Below are 20547 nucleotides of genomic sequence, written 5' to 3' on the forward strand. Positions count from 1 at the left end.
TAGATATATTACAGCTTCAACTGCTTCTTCTTTTGCTTTAAATTTCCCATTTCTATTATAAACACACGCTATTAATGCATGGTATCACTGACTTCCCCAGAGGAACAAAGTGTCACTCTTATAAATCCTATATAAATATAAGCCTGAAATACTCATAATGATTTCTTTAGAGGCAGACACTGATTTTCTTCATCCCACAGTGGGGAGACTTTCCTATCATTTAGTGTCATGAAGCCTTGAAGTGACTCTTTGCTTAAAAGGCCTGGGATCTTTAGTATTGAGTGTTGTATACATAAAAAGGCACACACCTGCAAATGTAATATAATATATCCCCATTTATCCTTCTAATCACTTGGTGAAAGGACAGATCATATTTCTAAAACACAAATGTTTATCTCAGTAAAGCTCAGCAGTGTTGAGCCTGGGGCTTGACGTCAAGTAGACCTAGTTTGAGCTTAGGTTTTACTCCCGCAGTGGACAGGCCAGCTGCCTTGTTTAACTCCAGGAACACATTCGCTTCAGGATCTCTGCAAATGGCACCTCCTGGATTGTAGTTGACCATCACTTAGCATAGTTGGAGAGTCACTTACCTCCTGGCACTGAACAAAACAGCTTTCTAAGCTACAGGCAAGTCATTTAATCTCTGATCTGCAGCTTTCAACTCTGTAAAGCTTGAGAGTGGTAATAGCTAACATGTAACCTGCCAGTATGTTGCGTGAATTACAGCAGAGAATATTTCGGTAACATATTTAGCACAGATCCCTAATACATTAAGCCTACAGTACACATTACTCCTATTATAATTTTTCCCAAATGAATATGGTTCAAAAGAAGGATTTAAAAAAATAAAGTTCATTTCATTTGCATGCTTCCCAATCATATGGCTTTTTTCTGTTCTTGATTACTACATCCATCTAATTAATTCAGAATGAAAGAACACCAAGGAGATTAATAGGATAGGATAGGATAGGATGGCCATATGCTTGTATTATATGCCCTGAACTCGAAGGCTGATTTAATTTTATCTTGAACTAAAGTTAAGCAATTATTGCTAAACTAATCATGTCATAATCCAAAAGCTTTGAGAAGTCAGCTGTGGGGGAATCTCTTTAGCTTAGAGGGGATTCAGGGAGGGCTCAACCAAAAAAAGAAGAGTCAGGACTATGTGTAGGGCTAGAAGCCAAGTAGAGCTGCTCAAATTCAGCACACTGGGAGTAAAATATGCAAGGTGGCTGTGTCCAAGAACAGTCAGAGAATAGGCAATATGTTGGTACACTCCTGTTGCACCAGCAGGCAGGAGGCTTAGGGCAGAAGGAGCGTGAGTTTGAAGCCAACCTGGATGTACACAGTGAATTCAAGGCCTGGCTGGATGATAGCAAGACTGTGTCAGAGAGAGAGAGAGAGAGAGAGGGAGAGAGGTTAGATAGGCATATGCACATATATGTATACATATATATAGTACACATATGTGTAACAATAATAATCAAAGAAAAAGAGGCTATCAATTTGAGGGGCATGTGGGAGAGGTTTGGGGAAGAGTAGCTGAGAGAGACTGGAGGGAAGAAAGTGGAGAGGGTAACTGTTGTAATTCTATTTCAATTAAAACACATATACATATACATTATATTTATACATATATACATTACATATACATATTATACATATAATACATTACATTATACATATATATTTGAGACAAGGTTTCATTGTGCAACACCCTTGTCTGTCCAAGAACTAGCTCTGTAGACCAGGCTGGCCTTGAACTCACAGAGATCTGCCTGCCTTTGCCTCTCAAGTGCTGGGATTAAAGGCATGCACCACTACCATATGCTGTGGGATGTCTTTCTGTACGCTGTGAATATGTGTTGCTCTGATTGGTTGATAAATAAAGCTGTTTGTCCAATGGTGAGGCAGAATAAGGTGAGGTGGTATATTCGAACAGGAGAGAGAAGGAAGAGGAAAGTGGGGTAGACCCTGTGGGCATGAAAGTACTGGTAAGCCACGTGGCCATGCATAGATTAATAGAAATGTGCTGAGTTAAGTTGTCAGAGTTAACTAGCAAGAAGCCTGAGCCAGTAGGCCATACAGTTTGTAAATAATATAAGCCCCTGTGTGCTTACTTGGGACCAAGCAGCTAAGGGGCCGGAGAAACTTCCGGCTACAACTATAATTTAATAAACACTACTGAGTGTCCACTATGCACTAACTCTTGCAAAGGAAAAAGAGAATAAAGATTATCAGACATACCATTACTTATTCTCATGAAACTTCCCTATTTTATCTGAATCTTGAACATCATCTGGATTCAGGTCTTGGAGCCAACTCAGATACTTCCTAAAGCAGTTTGGGAAGTCTGGAGATATTCAGCTTAATCCCACTCCAGGCTGCTTTAGGAGGGAGGAAGACCCCATCATATCTCTTCCTGCCTCTTACACCAGCCCCATAGGGATTAGGAACTTTCATTTAAACTATTTGAGAACTGAACCTAAGGAAGTGGAGGGGCAAAGGAGGCACGAAAAGAGTGTGGTCCGATTAGATATGATCTAACCTGTGTTGGCTTCCCTCAAAGAGCTAGTCTGTGATGAATCCAAGCAAGACCTTCAGGTCTTCAGAACCACAGAAAGATATTTAAGATGAAAGAGGGAGAGTCCAAAGGAAGTCAATCTGCTGCAAATTAAGAGCTATTTTGAACCTGAACTCTTCTCCACAGGATGACAGTTTCATCACACTGACTTCTCGGCATAAAACGTGGTTCTGCCAGATAAACTTGAACTGTAATTTATTTTAACCACTGTACTCAGTTGAGGTTTCAGAAGTCAGCCAACTCAACCAGCTCCAACTCAATTTGTTCTTTCTGTTGGCAAAGTGCTCTTGTTTTAGTTGACAAGCCTCAGTAACCATGTGCGATTTTTTTTTACATATAAATTACTTCTCTCTCAGATACTATATATTTGTCACTTCCTCATATTCATCCTTTTATATTTAAGTTCACAGAACATGACTCATGTCTTTTTCTGGAAGGCCAAAAGCTAAATGAATATGTTTCGGTTCAAGGTAGAAATTAATCTTGCAGCTTCCTTTAAGGAGGGTATGAACTAAGCTAATGATTTACTCTAACGTCATGAGTTTTTGCCCTTGGAAGCTAATTTTTCATTTTTAACAATAAACAGGATTGCTTTCTGGAAAGAAATAAAGATAAATAAATGGTACTTGTCGTGTCGATATAACACGGCCAAGTCTTCTGCTCAGTCCCCACTTTCATGTAAGGTAGAGTGTTCTCCTCAAGTGGATTAATTATTCCACACAATGGTGGAAAGGGTGTGTGTTGGGAGACAGATGCTTGATTGGCAGCATCTGGAAAAGGTAAAAACTATCACATCAAAGAGGAGCACTGGAGGGCAGCTAAGGATATTAGCCTCTTCAGACCCACTCAGACCCAGGTCTAGGCACAGAAAGGGCAGGCAGAACGGAATATGTCAGTCAGACTGCTCCATCAGAGGCAGAGATGTGCTCAGAGGAACTAAGATAAACCAGGCAAGGAGGAACTTCAGACTCAAAGGCAAGAGGTTCACCTCTGAGTAAAAGAGATCTTTGTTGCTGGGTGGTAGTGGCATATGCCTTTAATCCCAGCACTTGGGAGGCAGAGCCAGGCAGATCTCTGTGAGTTCGAGGCCAGCCTGGTTTACAGATTGAGATCCAAGGCAGGCACCAAAACTACACAGAGAAACCCGGTCTCTAATAAACCAGGGCGAGAGAGAGAGAGAGAGAGAGAGAGAGAGAGAGAGAGAGAGAGAGATCTTTGTCTGTCTAGACCAGATGGCCTTTTGTCTTTGTCTATCTAGAGGTTCTGTCTTCATTTTTCTCTCTACAGACTCACTTTCCACATGTGGAAATGCACAGAACAAGCACGGTGCCACCCTCAGCATTGTCTCTTTCTAGTTCTACAGCTCTCATGGACTGCACAGAGCCCCTCAGTCCTAAATTCACCTTTTCCTTCAGGAGCTTCCTTGGTGAAGCTTGGGTTGCGCACACACTAGCCTGAAACTCCTTAGCGAGAATTGGGAAGCAGATTCTCTAATAAGTAGTGTTGGGATGGGAAAGATGATTGGCATAGGAAATTATATAAGAAATACACTAAAAATTATTCGGCAAAATTATTCTTGCCCATCTTTTATTTAATTGCAATCACACGTTTAGGTTGATGAAACAGTTGAGAAAGTGCTGTGCAAGATACAGATCACCTCCAAGGAGCAGCTACATTAGTCTATTTGCACCAAATTTTGGATCCTGTCATTTAAAAGAAGCAGGTTAATCAATAAATGACCTCCCCAGCCAATACCAGTCTACAAAGCCCCTGAAATGAAAATGTCAGGGACAAATGATGGTCACCTTTAAGAAGGAGAAAAAGTGACAGAGGACCTGACATGTCAAAGTTCCCAGAGCCCCACCCTGTTATATGACTCCTAAGCCCAAACTTGCCCTCTTCCCACTACAAATGGACACCGTCATCCTCATCCTTGCCTTGTTAACGACCAGTTCTCTCCACTGCACCATTGGGGTTGAATTGCATCCCCCACAGAAGGTGTGTCATAGTCTCAACTACAGGAATACAGTATTTGAAGCCAGGATATTTCTAGATATGATCAAGTTAAGATGAGGCCATGCTGGGTTAAAAACAAGCCCTAAATTCAGTGACTGGAGTCCTTGCAAGAACAGAGGGCTGTAGGGACAGATACAGCAACATCAATATGACAGCTGAAGTGGAGATGAGACTGATAGAATTACAAGCCAAAAGGTACCAAGAAATACCATTTGCCCCAGAAGATGCAGAGATAAAAGGAAGGATTCCTCCTGGGACCTACCAGTGGGGGAATGGCCCCGCATACATCCTGACTTTAGATTTCTAACCCAGAAGCGCAAAAGAATAAGTTTCTGTTATCTCAAGTGGCACTTTGTTACGGTAGCCACAAGAAATTAATACAAATGCTATGCTCAGGAGTCGTCACCCCTTTATTTCTTCCCCAGGAACATCAAACACCATGTTGGATTCTTGCTCCACACCACCGGTCCTGCATCTCATCATGGTAGCCACCGTCTTACCACCACAGCAAAAATGATGTTATTTACAAATGTGTGTTTTTCTCTCTTTGCTGTACAGACTTCGAGGGCCCCGAAGCCGTCCTTGTTTTTGTGTCTCCAATGCCTAGCCTACAGCAGGAAATTCAGTAAGTGCTTAAGAAAATGAGATAATGGCAATTTCCAGCTGTATTGAATCTACCATGTTCTTGTGTAAAGATGTTCACCTCTCATGAATTCACTGTGTGCAGCTATGGGACCCACATCGTTGAATCTTAGCACCTGCATCAGGGCGTGCTACAGGTAGAAACACAGCAGGGGAGGCAGACAATTGAGTGATTGGAAGACAACTTTTCTTTGAGTAACCCCAGCCATGGCTAAACTATAGAAAAAATTTGAATATAAAATAATGAGGAGGAGGAAAGAGGCCTTGGGTTAGCTTTTATGAATTTAGCATTCTAGCAAATCCCTTCGAAGTCAAATAAAGTCATTGTAATTCATGAATTCAGAAATGTGGTGCAAATGCAGATGAAGACAAATAGCACAGGAGCCATTGGAGGCAGGCAGATTCATGGGGAAATTAGAAGCTGCCACCAGGAGAGTTAATGGAAAGCCCACTAATCCTAACTTTCACCCAGGATAAATGGAATCATGTGTCTCTTCTCCAATTCACTCTCGGTTAGGTCTAGCTCCCTGGAGACTATGGGGAGGAAGGGGGCTCTTTTTATTACCCACCCCCAGCCCCAGGATGTATTAGCTGCTGCTGTGCCATTTTGAGATGTCTGTTATATCTGGAACATGTTTTCTACTTTTCCAAATAAAGAGCGAGCTAACAGGTCCTCTGTATGATATAGGATCTTAGCTCACTCTGCTGTGAGTAAAGACTACTTGTTCTTGAGATAAGTGGCAGAAATTGTCTGCTGGACTCCCGGAGTGCTAGGCAGACAGTGTTATCAACACATTAAGTGGAATAATCACATTCTGCAATGCGTAGTCCCATGGTATTTGAGCAGTGTGTGTATGTGTGTGTGTGTGTGTGTGTGTGTGTGTGTGTGTGTGTGTGTGTGTGATACTCAAAACAACTTTGAATTTAAGGCCATGATGACAAGTATATTTTGAGAATGAGTCTTTTGTTGTGTTACTTTGACTTAACCAAGCTTCCCAAACTTGTTGTTCATATCTAATTTACATATTGTACGAAAACGTATGATAAACACTGGGTTGCTTCCAACTGTTGTTCCATTTTTTGATGATAATCCTAAACCAGATCAAAGAGGAGTTTAGGAATGGATATGTAACTGAATCATAACAATGAGATGCAAGAGGAATCTTCTAAGAAGCATGTCCTTTCCTCTACCACAAGGTCACAGGAGGAGACGGCCTCTCCTCTGCCTCTGGGTGCTGTTGGGCGGTGTGAAGCATGGCAATCACCTTACAACTTGAGAAAGAGAGCCTCACCAAGATGGCAGAGGAGAGAAATAGAACACACGTCTTTAACGACACTTGAGAAACAACAGACCACACACTTTTGAAGCCTCTGTACCCAAGAGTTTGATGTTTAGGAAATAAATGACCTTACTTGTGCTGGCAATGTTGAATGTTTATTGTATATGAAGGCATTCAAATGCCACACTCTGCTGAAGTCCCTCTGTAGAAATGGAAGGCCAGTCGTCAACACAAGCCCAGAGATCCCTTTTGGCCTAAGTCAGTGTGAACTGCCTGCTGTACTTGTGACTCAATGAATCCCAGTAACTACCAAATCTCGACAGTCACCGTTTTCTGAACATGCTCTATTTGGTCACATTATGATATGCATTACCTCGAAGTTTAGCAGGATGTTGAAATAAAATTTTGAACTGCTTTGCTGATGAAAAGGCTGAAATGTGGAGGGTTTGTGTGCTGTGCTCAGGACACACACTGTTGACAAGAACAGAGAATCTACAATTTGGGATTCTCAGGCTCCAAAGCCAGTGTGCCTCCCTCATTCCACCTCCCCTTGCAGACATGGGAAACCAGTATTTCACTGCAGAGAGCCCATGCTTTTTCCTGAAACTTATTTTTAAGGTAGTTTATCATTTTAGCAAAGGTGTAATAAGTCGGGTTTCTTTGATGAGTTCTTTCCTTATTTACCAGTCTGTTGGTTTCTTTGTTAGTAGCAGCTCTTTAATGGCACTTCTGTATAAAACCACCGTGGTTCCTCATTTACCTTTGCTGATTTTTTTCCTCCTGGAATCTCTCTGTTTCTACAAGACCAACTGCTACACATCCTTGATGTTCCAGTTCAGTGTGACTCTCCAGCACCTCGGGGTGTAAATCAACCCCCACCCCTTCGGGGGGCAGTTTTCCTTGCTGCATTTGTGCCTTTCAACCGGCATTCACTTTTTGCACAGTAATAACACCACTTAGGAGTTACTTACCCCTTCAAAGAATGTAAGCATACTAAGTAGTACGTATCTGATAAACTTTGTTTTTTTATTACCCAGCATGCAGGGATCTATAAATGCTGAATGAATGGACAAATGATTGTATGCATGCATGCATGAATGGTATTTACAGCTTCACAAATCTGGGGCCATATAGATTTCTAAACAAATAAGTACATGAGTCCCTGAGCCCCATTTAGCAAGTAATGATAAAAAAATGGGGGCTCAAAAACAAAGGAACAATAATTTTGCATATTTTTAAATTATTAAAAAGTAAAAACAAGTATTATCAAGTGCAATGCTTTACATCTTGTAGATTAGTGGCAGGCACTGGTTGAATCATACCAACCTTTATATTTTTCCATTTAACTTGCATCAAACTGATACCATAGTTTTGGGAATCCCAAATGCAATTTCGATGTCTTCTGTCTTTCTTAAGTCTGATCCCTCAACTGACTTTATGTCAGTTCACTATTTCCTTCCTGGTGACCTAAATCCCATGAGAATGTACTTCCTATTTACCTGAAGTGCTCTAATAAAATCAGTTCTGCTGTGCACTGATGACAGTCTGGGCCTAAGCTCTGTGTAAAATGAATGACTTACTGTAATTTTTCTAACAGCTATCCTCTGTGACTATACAATCCTATCAATGTTTCTGCCAGTTATAATAGACTTGTACTGATTATTTCATTCGTATGGTTTTACAAATTTCTGAAGAGAAATGCCTCAACTAGCTAGATTCCAAAAATGAAGGTTAGGGGGACTTCATTTGTTTAAGTATAATCTTTGGAATACAGCTCCGTTTCAAATCTGTCACAGCCGGGCAGTGGTGGCGCACTCCTTTAATCCCAGCACTCAGGAGGCAGAGGCAGGTGGATCTTTGTGAGTTCGAGGCCAGCCTGGTCTACAGAGTGAGATCCAGGACAGCCAGGGCTACACAGAGAAACCCTGTCTCAACCTCTCCCCCCAAAAAATGTGTAAACAAATCTTTCATGTGAGAAAGTTTAATAAAGAATATTATGGGGCCCAGTGGGGTGCGTCAGCAGGAAAATGTGCTGCTGTGCAAACCAGGTGACCTAAGTTCCATCCCCAGAACCCACATAAAGGGGGGTACAGAGAACCGGATTCTGAAAGTTGCCATCTGACCTCCACATACACTTTGTAGCATGTGTGCCCTCAAACACATCACTGACATACACACACACGCACACTAATGAAGAAATAATATTAGGCTGGATGTGGTTGTGGGTGGCTGCTACCTCTGTGCTATGGGGGACAGACACAGAGGATGGCTGGGGATTGCTGGTCACCTGCCTAGCTCCAGGATACGTTAGAGATCCTGTCTCAAAAGAGTACAACAGAGTGAGAGAGCGGAACATCCAACACCTTCCTCTGGCCTCCAAGTACATGCTGGCATGCATACCCACACACATGTGTGTGAGTGAATTCAGCACATGCATCTAGCACACACACATACATACACACACACACACACACACACACACACACACACACACACACACACACCCCTAGGCTCAGACAATCTGTATTGCATCAGTAATCACAGTTGTACTATGGATGTGTTTTCTGTTTGATTCATGTTTCTCAAAAATGTTAAGGAGTCTGAGATAGTTTATAAAATTATGTAAATGAACAAAATAATTGGCATAAAAAGGTCTATCAATCAAGACAAAGCCACTATCTTTCCTATATTTATGTAACCCATAGACGGGGAAGTAATTTTTTCCTTGACACCGTAACTGAGGGAGGGTTTCAAAGCCTCCTGCCTGCTTATCCTTAGAAACAAAATTGTGAAAAGTAACATATAACCACCACTAGTAAGTAAGCTTGCAAAAACGGCTTTCATTCATTCTTGCCATACATATTTAATTTGGAATAGTGAAGAATTCGCTAACAGTATAGATGCAAATTATTCCATTTTAATTATGCATGACCTAGTAGTCCTAAGATTATTAAAAAAAAAAGAAAAAAAAGACCTGGTATTTCTCAGAGTAAAGGACAAAGAGTCCAAGTCTGATGCCAACTTGGGCTACATAGAGAGTTCCCTCTCCATCTTAATTGTGGAGTCAGATTCTGTCTCAAGAAGCCAAAACAAAGAAACAAAAACAAATAGATATTTTTGAAAGATCTCTCAAAAACTAGTGACTACCCTCTTTCCATATTTCTCTTTTCTCTTTTCCCTTCTTCACTCCCACTTCTCTTTTTCTTTCTTTGAGACAGGCTCACACTGTATACCGCAGCTGACTTTGACTTACAGCATCCTCCTGCCTCAGCCTCCTCCCCAGTGCTGAGACTGTAGCCACCACTTCCAGCTCCTCTCCACTACCTTCCGTTTACAGGAGGACAGTGCGGTTTAACCTCGTATGTGCTGTGTTAACAGGAAACTGAACCTAAAGCTCACATATATTTCTTATTATTTCCTCCCACTATGATAAAAACAGGAGAGCTGAGTGTCTATACTGCAGGGTCGACATTGCCCGGTATTTCTTTTTACCCACTTTATGGTTGGAACTTTGGGAAACTAATGCTAAATGAAAGTGTGTGGGAGAGTGATTTTCAATAAGTGGGACTGGAAGTTTAAGTACATTCATTTTTTTCATAGCATATATTTTAACTATAATTATAGTTTTTTATTTTTAAGAATTTCACATGTGTACAAAATGAAATATGATCATATCCACCCCCCCATTTTCTTCCTCCAGCTCCTCTCATATTATCCCAACGTGTTCCTATCCCTACTTAGTTAAAAAAATTTCTAAGCATATGGGTGTGGGAATATGTGTGTGTGCGCGCGCGCGCACGCGTGTGCGTGTGTGCGTGCACATGAGCATGTGTGCTCAAGTGTCCAAAGAGATCAGAGGCATTGGATCTCCCTAGAAATGAAGTTCCATGTGGATGAGAACTGCTTGATGTTGGTTCCACGTCCCCTTAACTGTTGAGCTATCCATCAATCCCACCTCTACCCTATGGCAATCCACTAAGTTCAATTAGTGACACCCACATATGCAAGGGTGTGGGGCTGTCCACTGGAGAACAGAAAAACTTCCAGTGGGAACACCTTCCTAAGAGAATGAGTCTCCCAGCCTCTGCAGCTATTAACTGCTCAAGCTCTTCAGTCAGGGAGAGCACGTGGACAGAGCCTTCCTCATCTCTGCTGGAATTTTGACTGGCTTGATCTAGTGGGTGTCTTCAGCTAGGAACCACATACATTCGTTTTTCACATTCAATCTCAACAGAAAAGAAAATGATTCATGTGGTCATGATGTTGCAGAAGGAAGCAAGGTGTTGTACTTCACATCCCAGGAACTGAGGAAGCTGAGATTTTCAGTGTAGCTGAAGACTCACTCAGTCTCCTGGAGAAAGTTTTTAATGCCCTGGTCAGGCATTGTGATGGAAGTAATGACGAATGATGGAAGTCTGTTCAACAATGCCCTTAGAATCTTGTTGGAATCCACAATTTTCTGAAGAAAAGCTACCATACCTGTTAATCTTGATATAAAGTGTTCATGTTTTGTTGGCTTTGAACAGGTTGACATCCTGGAATGTGTCTGGAGGCAAAATGATTGGTCACTTTTTTTTTTTTTGACTTTACCAACATTATTTCAGACTATTTAGGAAATATTTAAAGTTAAAAATGAAGAAATTAAATGATGTCACATTGCAACAAACATTATTATTTGCATGCCAGTAACTATTTAATTATTAGTGTGATGTGCTTGTGAGTTGAATGTGACAAGACAACATTATGATTTAATAGTTCTCAGATAAATGGCCAGCACTTGTCTTTTCCCATGTAATGGTTGCTTCTAGTACCTGTCAATGCTGCTATAAGATTAAAAGTATGAATAAAAATCACCCCCCCCACTTACTAACTGTACTGCACGTCTAACTTTTGGCTCCAAAAATAAGAAAGACATATGTCTACTTCAGCATACACACACCTCAAATGTGTGCAAATGTTATTGGAACATGTTCAGCATGATGTAACCATCTTACTACTGCTAAAATGTCATTATTCACTAAAGAAAAGGATAAATGAACATTAACATTCTAAAGTAGTTATAGTTTTTTTAATGCTTAATAGAGGAGCTGGAGAGATGGCTTGTCAGTTAAGAGCACTTACTGCTCTAGCAGAGGACCAGGGTTCAGGTCCCAGCACCCACATCATAGCTCTCAACCACCTGTAAGTTCCAGGGGATCAGAAGTGTTTCTGGCCTCCATAGGCTCCTACATGTATGTGGTACACATATATTCATACAGGCTCACACACATATATAGAAAAATAAATACAGATATATATTTAAAAAAGCTTAACAGACAATGTCTTAAGTAACTTGCAGAAGATATTCAAGGCTAAGCCATTTGACAAAACTCATTTCATAAGATCTGCCCTTGAAATTTTTCAGCTTTCAGAGCTTGGGTGATAGCTCAGTTAGTAAGGTGCTTGCTTTGCAAACATGAGAACTCAAATTCAATACTCAGAAGCCAATAAAAGTGAAGACAAGAATGTCCCTCTGGCTCACTGGGCACTCAGGCTATCACATCTGCCAACCTCAAGCTGGTGAGAGATTCCCAAAACAAGGTGTGTGGATTACAGGGAAGAACACCAAGGGTGACTTTTCATCTCTACATGCATGCTCACACACATGCAGGTGCAACTCCATGAACATACATATGCCCACATATATACATATATATAATGTATATATATATATATACTCACACAGAAATAGTTAAGCCTTTAGAGTATCAAAGTATTTTCCCTCTATAGCTGTTTGCAATTTTATATTGTAATTAGTACTCACTAATATCATTGCTCTAATTAATTTATACTTTTTGTCTTTATATTTAAATAGTATATTAAATCTTATTTTATAGTTACTTATGAAGTAAAGAATTTATTCACAAAAGACACATTGCTGTTATGATTTGCTGTCAATGTGATAGTAGATCATGCAAATTCCACAAGATAATTATTTCATTGATTTTATATGTAGCTGTCAGCTGCTTTCTGTTATAACAAAATAACCAAAGCTGAGTGACTTATAAAGAACCAAGATTCTGTTTGGTTCAGGGTTTTGGAGGATGGGATGTCAAAAACCATGAAACTGGTACATGTTTCTATTGAGCGCCTGGTGTTGCTTCAGCTCATAATGGGAAGTAGAGAGGCCTTTGAGTGCATGGGAAAGAGACAAGCAAGAGAGGCCCAAGGCATTACTCCCCTCTGAACCCCGCTCACAAATTAAAGGCCTTGACTACAAAGGTGATCGAATGCAATATGAGTTTGGAGGGAAACTCCATGTGTGGCCATAGCAAGTTAAATCACAATGGCTCAAAGGAGAAAAACAAAAACAGATCATAACTGATGAAAAGAAAAGCACAACCCTTAAAATATTAAAATTGACTCCACATTGGAAACAAACATTTCATAGACAATATAGTCTGTGTTTATATTGATTTTTGTAAATTATCTGGTAGCAACAGATAAAAGACAATACTTATACATATTAAAAATTCTGCACTACAGTTTAACTGCCCTAAATCAAATGCACAGTAATCAAGTTTGATATTTTGAAAATCACATTTAAATTGTGATATCTTTTTTTTTTATTTTAATTTGTATTTTTATTTTGCAATACAATTCAGTTCTATATATCAGCCACGGATTCCCTTGTTCTCCTCCCCTATGGCCCCCCTCGCCTTCCCCCCAGCCCACCCCCCATTCCCACCTCCTCCAGGGCAAAGCCTCCCCTGCGGACTGAGATCAACCTGGTAGACTCAGTCCAGGTAGGTCCAGTCCCCTCCTCCCAGGCCGAGCCAAGTGATCCTGCATAGGCCCCAGGTTTCAAACAGTCAACTCATGCAATGAGCACAGGACCCGGTCCCACTGCCTGGATGGAATTGTGATATCTTAAAGGAGAAAAGACAGAAGTTGTCAGATGATGTCTGATAAAAAGCAGAACTAAATTCTTAAAATATTAAAATTAACTCCTTGAAGTACTAATTTAGATTTGTTTAGAGTGAGTGTTTACAGAACCACTTTGCAGAATGGAAGTGAGCGAGGACATGATTAGTAGCACGCCAGAACCATCCAGCTCAGGCCAGAACTGATTTAGGCTATGAAGAAGGTTGGTTCATCTCACTTGTAATAGACGTGGACACCAAAGAGTACTCAGTTGATGTAACTGATCAAAAACACTAAGAACAGCCAACTGACTTCGTAAAGCAGAAATTCGTCTGCAGGGGATAAGCGTAAATGATGGAAGGTTGGGTTGGTGTTCATAGCCTCACTAGGGTGATAAATAACAAAGACTCACTTTTCAACACCATAAAACACAGTTCAGATCATCGCAACAGGTGAACTTTGTTGTAAGTATCAAAAGGAAAGGAATACTTAACAAAGCTCTGAGAATTGCTAAATTTAAATTTCTAAATTTAGAACACCAGAAATTGAGGTGGGAAACACCCCCCCCCAATTTAATTAGTAAAAAACGTTAATATTTCATATGTATATTTAAAAATCAACCCCAAATTTAAAAGTAAACAATAAACTGGAAGACTATTTTTGCTGAGTACTACAGAAAAATAATGGCTCTTACAGATAAGCATTGCTTATTGAACTCAGTCTGTCTTACAGACTGGCCTGGGATGGCAGTAATTACTGGCTGTGGGACTTTGGGTTTGAGCCAGTTACTCAGGTGCTCTGGGACTCTCTTTCTCACCAAGAAACGAGAGCTCTCTCTGTACATTAAATGAAGTGAATATTACATGTTTGATACAATTCCAGGATCATCCTAATCGTGTAATAAATGATAGCTTTACATTTATATGAATGACCTAAGAATCACTCATATAAAAAATAAAATGTGGCCTCTGGGGCAGGAGCTTTGGTCTCATTGGTTCACTACTGCTGTGCTTTCGGTTCAGAGAACAATTTCTGTCATACATTATTGATACAGATCAATAAATATCTTTAGGTGGATTAACAGACTAACAAAAATCCAAGATAGCTATATAACTAATGTGAACCAACATGAAGAAGTATATCATCTCTTTATCGCAAATAAAGTAACAGCAGCAGAGGAAGCTCCCCCTTTCTCACTGACTTCCTGCGCACTCATTAGATGATGTGTCTACCTACTGTGGCGAAATGAATACTTCACACCTTGCCACTGGCGGTTAGGATCTGTGTAAGCCTTTTGAAAAGCAGAACATGAAAAAGAATCAAGAATGTGGAGGCTAGAGGGATGGCTCAGCAGCTAAAAGCACTTTTGGCTCTTGCAGACACCTCTTGCTTGCGTGCCAGCACTTATGGTGGGTAGATGGCAACCACATGTAACTCCAGCTCCAGGATATCTGACGCCCTCTCCTGGACTCCGCATCACTGCACGTGTGGTGGTGGACATACATCCACACAGGCAAACACTCATACACATAAATAAAAACAAGATAAATCTTTAAAATAAGAACCCGAAAAGGTCTTATCCTATGGAACGCTAACTTTTATGACATATATAATAAAAAATAATCCTCAACATGAAAATTTATTTATCTTTAAAGATATATGCTGTCCCATTATATAGTAAAATAAAGCAAAGACTATCAAAATTCAGAAATGTGGTCATGGACTATAGACCAAATGTTTTAAATACATTTCATATCTATTTTAAATTTGTTTCCTCCTATTGGGTTGCCTTGTCCAGCCTCAACATGAGGGCTTTTGCCTTGTCTTATTGTATCTTGTTTTGTGACATTTGGTTGTTGTCTCTTGGAGGCCTGCTCTTTTCTGAAGGGAAACAGAGGGGTAGTGGATCTGGAAGGGTGGGGAGCTGGGAGGAGTGGAAGGAGGGGAAACTGTGGTAAGGATGTATTGTATGAGAGAAGAATTTATTTTCAATAAAAAATTATAATCATACAACATTGGGGGAAATAATATAAATTTATGTGAATGTATACATTTTCATATAGGAATCCTATACCTATTGATATTTATAATTTTGTGGTTATTACTATCTTTAGAGTAGCTTGATAAGGAAAGGCTTTGAGGCTGGGGAAGTGGCTTAGTGGGTGAAGCATTTTTCATACAAATGTGAGAACTGGAATTTGTTCCCCTGCATGCACTGAAATGCTAAGACACGGACAGGAGACCAACAGAACAGCCAGCTGAACAGCTGGACTAGCTACGTTGGTGACTTCCAGATTCAGTGAGAGCCTCAGCCTCGCTTTGTAAGATGAAGAATAATTGAGGAAGGTACATGACATCAACCCCTAGTCTCCATATGCACACATATATGAGTCCCCACAAATGAAAATGCATACATACAAAAAAAGAGAGAAATACTGAAGTTATTATAAGTAATTTCAGTTGAGGCTATAGTATCTTTGGTTTACTTCTGAATTTTACAGATTTTTCTATAATTAAGATATACCCATTTTAAAATGGAAAATACTACTTTTTAGCCTCTGCTTTCACATAATATATTGTTATGTACACTGGTAGAACATATTTAGTTGTCCAACAAGCTAGTAGTTTCTTAGAAAATCATTTTGTTGTTGTTGCTGTTAGGTAATATGCATTTTAGCTATTTGTCTTACTGTTGTGACAAAATACTCCAACAAAACCAATATACAAATGAAGGGGCTTATTCTGGCTTATAGTTTGTAGTGATCATTCATCATGGCAGGGAAGGTTTGTGGGCAGAAGCAGAAGCCCAGCATGAAGAGAACAGGAAGAGAGGTCAGCCTTAAAACCTTATGCCTACCCACAGTACCCCCACTTCCTCCAGTAAGGTTCCACCTCCTAAAAGTCCTACATCCTTCCCAAAGCCACCAGCTGAGAACCAAGTGTTCAGACATACAAGCCTAAGGGAGAACATTTCACAGTCAAACTGCAACAAAACCCACAATTTTCTTTGTCTTGCGTGTTATATCAATATATATAGGCCCAACTAAAATATTGTGGAGGACATTAATACTGGTTTAGAAAGATTTCGAAATCTCTTCCTAAGACAATTACATGTTTGAGGAAGTTTTTATAATTTCTGAACTTTATATATTGTCTCATCTTACTATTTTCTTATTGCGTGTATAAAAATGTCCCTCCCCAAAGGTAAGCTGTGAAGAGATTGTAGTCACTGTTTATTTTTAACTACATATGTCAACAAGTTGAAGTTTTTCATAAAATCTGCAAATGGATCCTTACTATTCCAGATTTGACTTCAAAGACTCCCATACTGTGTTTTCATTTGTTTGTTTGTTTGCTTGCTTGTTTTTATGTGTGGGTGTTTGGCCTGTATTTATTTATGTGTGTGTGTACCACATGCATGCCTGGTTCATGTAAAGGCCACAAGAGGGTGTCAGATCCCCTGCAACAGGAGTCATGCATGGTCATGCGTCACCATCTGGGTGCTAGGAACTAGATACAGGTCTACTACAAGAGCAACAAATGCCTTGATCTCTGAGCCGTCTCGCTAGCCCCCAACATTGTGTTTTGAAAATTTCTAAACACAGTTTTCTTTTTTCAGATTCACTTCATTTTTATAAGAAAAACACAAACCCAAGATTATCCATACAACCAGCTTCAGAGTTGACAGCAATGAAAATGACAGCAACCTTAGTCATATGCCACAATGGCCCATTTGAGTTTTAATTTAGAGAACACAACTGGGATACTAGAAAGCCAAGGAGAAAAATTTCCACTTTAAAGGACATAAACATCTTTTGTGACTGTTTTGTTCTGTATGTCATTCTAAACAGTCCAGCATGTTTTGAAACTGTATAGCTCTGTCTATCCTTGTACTCCTGTTCCTGTCTCAGTCTGTGGAGATCTGGGATTATAGGTGTGCTTTATCATGCCATACTATAGCTTTTTTTTAAAATACCTTTTACTTTGGAGAATTTCATACATGCACATAGTGTATTTTGAGCAAATGTGCTCCATGTCCTGCCCCCTAACTCTTCTCTCCTAAGTTCATATATGTGAAGTGGTCCTGTCATGCTCAATAAATACTGTTTTATTTCAGATGTCCACTACCTCTAGATCTTACACAATCCTTCCACACCCTCTTCTCCAATGATCTCTGAGTCTTGGAGGAAGAGAATATGATACAGATGTCCCATTTAAAGCTGAGCATGCCAGTCTCTTATTCTCTGCATGTTGACCAATCATGGGTCTCTGTATTAGTCACTTTTCCTATGAGGGTGGAAAAATGCTATAATTTATAGGTGTAAAAGTAAGAAGAACTTTTTAAGGGACAGTTTATCATATTCCATTTAGCAAAAAAAAATTAATAGGTTCTCCCTTCTAACTTAGGACCCCGTGGGGTTTTACCCAGCATGAGTTCCACCTTATGGAGTGGGCTTTAAATCCAAATGGAGAGTGATTTGGTTGCTCCCACATCATTCATGCCATTATTGCACCAGTGCACACATTTTTCCAGGCCAGTTGCTAAAATTCACAGGATTCACATCTGGGTAAGACTTATGTTTACTTTTCTTGTAACATGCACAGACCCTTTCATTACTACTAAACCCTAGAGAAAGCTTCTAGGTTTGGTACCAGCTCAATTTCTCCATGGTTTATGAATTAATTATGTGGTGTGTTTGGCAATAGGGTCTTACCTTCAAGTTCTGGAGGGTAACCAAGACCAATGGCAATAGCCAACAAAATTTGGAAGGTCTTTTGGACCATATTGGCTAGCAATTCAAAAAGAGGTACTCCATAACTATCACTGGCCTTTTTCATTTGATAGCTTGTGGTGTCTGGGAAAGGCACTGTCCCACAGTTATAGGGCAACTCCATTTTAACTCATTTTATACATGTGTGTATGTGTGTGTATGTGTATGTGTATGTGCTGTATATGTATATGTATATATTTTAGATGTCTTTTCTCATCCCAGTCATAATGGCTAAGATTAAAAAAAAAAGGATTCTGACATGGATCTGGGAAAAGGGAAACACTTTTAGTGTTAATTTACTACAAACTGGTAAGCTACTATGGAAATCAACATGAAGGTTTGACAAAAAGCTAAAAATAAATCTACCACATAACCCAACTATATTACTCTTGGGCATAGTCCCATTGAGCTCTCTGTCCTCTGTGTAGATACTTGCTCACTCCCATTCATTGTTGATCTATTTACAGTAGCCAGAAAATGGGAATAGTCTAAATGTCCATCAGTATATGAATGGATAATGAAAATGTCATACATATACACAATGGGCTGTCAAGACAAATAAAGTCATGAAATTCACAAGTTAATAGATAAAACTGGAAATAATCATTTGGGCTGAGGTAATCCAGATCCAGAAAGACAAATACCTCATACTTCCTCTCATATGTGGAGGCTACATTTGAATATTTAGGTATGTATACTTAAATTGGAGTACCCATAGAAATCAAGAAAATATTAAGGGGTCATAGGGGACATCTCAAGTGAAGGGGGATAGAATGTTACTACACAATCCCTTAGAGGGAAAGGGACTGAAAGTGCTTTCCCGTTGCCCTATGGTCTTTGAATACTTTCCTGTTGCCCGTTGTCTTTGAATATTTTCCCATTGCCCATTGTCTTTGAATATTTTCCCATTGCCCATTGTCTTTGAACACTTTCCCATTGCCCGATGGTCTTTGAACACTTTCCCATTGCCCTATGGTCTTTGAATACTTCCCCATTGCCCTATGGTCTTTGAATACTTTCATGTTCACAATATATCTGAGCTCTAATTCTTGATTCTTCTCCAAGTTTTATTTAATTTCCTTACCTCCTACATTAGCTAGGATATAATGTTAAGTAAAAATGGTAGCCTCAAACTTAGGAGGAGAACTTTAAATAACTTAATTGAATATAACACATCACATATTTTTTTTCTTATCACAGTCTTCACAAAATTAGGGGAGGTCCCTTGGATCTTAGATTTTTTTTTATGAGTTTCTGTTTTCATTTTTGTTGCTGGGTACCTCATTTATTTCAATGTCTTTTCTATATTTATTAAGTAATGTGTTATTTTACTTTTTATTCTGTAGATGTGAATCACACTGATTGAATTTTTAATGGTGAATTTTTTTTTTTGCATAACAGAGCAAAACTTAACATTGGCTGCATTTATTCTTTCTTGTAATAATCTTGCCAGCCATTGATATTAAATGGGCGCTGGTCTTCAGGGAAAATTAAGAAATCATCAATTTTGTTAGGTTGGCTGGAAGAGTTTGGTAAACATCAATGCTATTCTTCCTTAAAGATTTGGGGAAATATGCTAGTGAAACCATTTGACTAGGCTATTTCCTGGCAAAAGTTTTTTGTTTTTTTTTGTTTTGTTTTTTTTTGTTTTTTGTTTTTCGAGACAGGGTTTCTCTGTGTAGCTTTGCGCCTTTCCTGGAACTCACTTGGTAGCCCAGGCCGGCCTCGAACTCACAGAGATCCGCCTGGCTCTGCCTCCCGAGTGCTGGGATTAAAGGCGTGCGCCACCATCGCCCGGCCTGGCAAAAGTTTTTTTTTTTTTTTTTTCTTTTTCTGGCAAAAGTTTTTATGTGTTATTCTCTAGGCCATTTCCCCCCTTTCCATTCCTGCTTCTTTACAATCAATGTTTTGTGGCATATTTTCAAAAGGTACCGGGATTACTCACCAGCCACCTTTCACCCATATTTCCATGTAATTCCTTTGAGATCCAGTTGGATCATTTGTTTCTGTTTCCAGTGCATTTTGGGTCACCTTATCCTGAGTTTTGAAATGGACTTGTGTTTTTCTTTTCCCTTGAATACATGAAATATTAGTGTGGTTTTCCTTATCAGATGCATATAAAGGAGTATTCAAAGAATCAGCCCTTCATTCCTTTTACCTCATTCATTCCCTAGCTCACTGTCACCTGTATCATTTTACTTTCCTTTTTTTCTTATTTATTTTTTTTACATATAAGTAGCACAATATCATCTTTTGCACTTGGATCTTTCACCTGATCATTTATTCTAGAAACTATTCCATACCATTCAAGAAACCCCGCTTTCCTGCTTTTCTATTTAGTCAATATAAC

The sequence above is a fragment of the Peromyscus californicus genome, unplaced genomic scaffold (assembly GCF_007827085.1).
Source record: "Peromyscus californicus insignis strain IS unplaced genomic scaffold, ASM782708v3 Scaffold_11__1_contigs__length_118956290, whole genome shotgun sequence".
In the NCBI taxonomy this organism is placed as follows: Eukaryota; Metazoa; Chordata; class Mammalia; order Rodentia; family Cricetidae; genus Peromyscus; species Peromyscus californicus.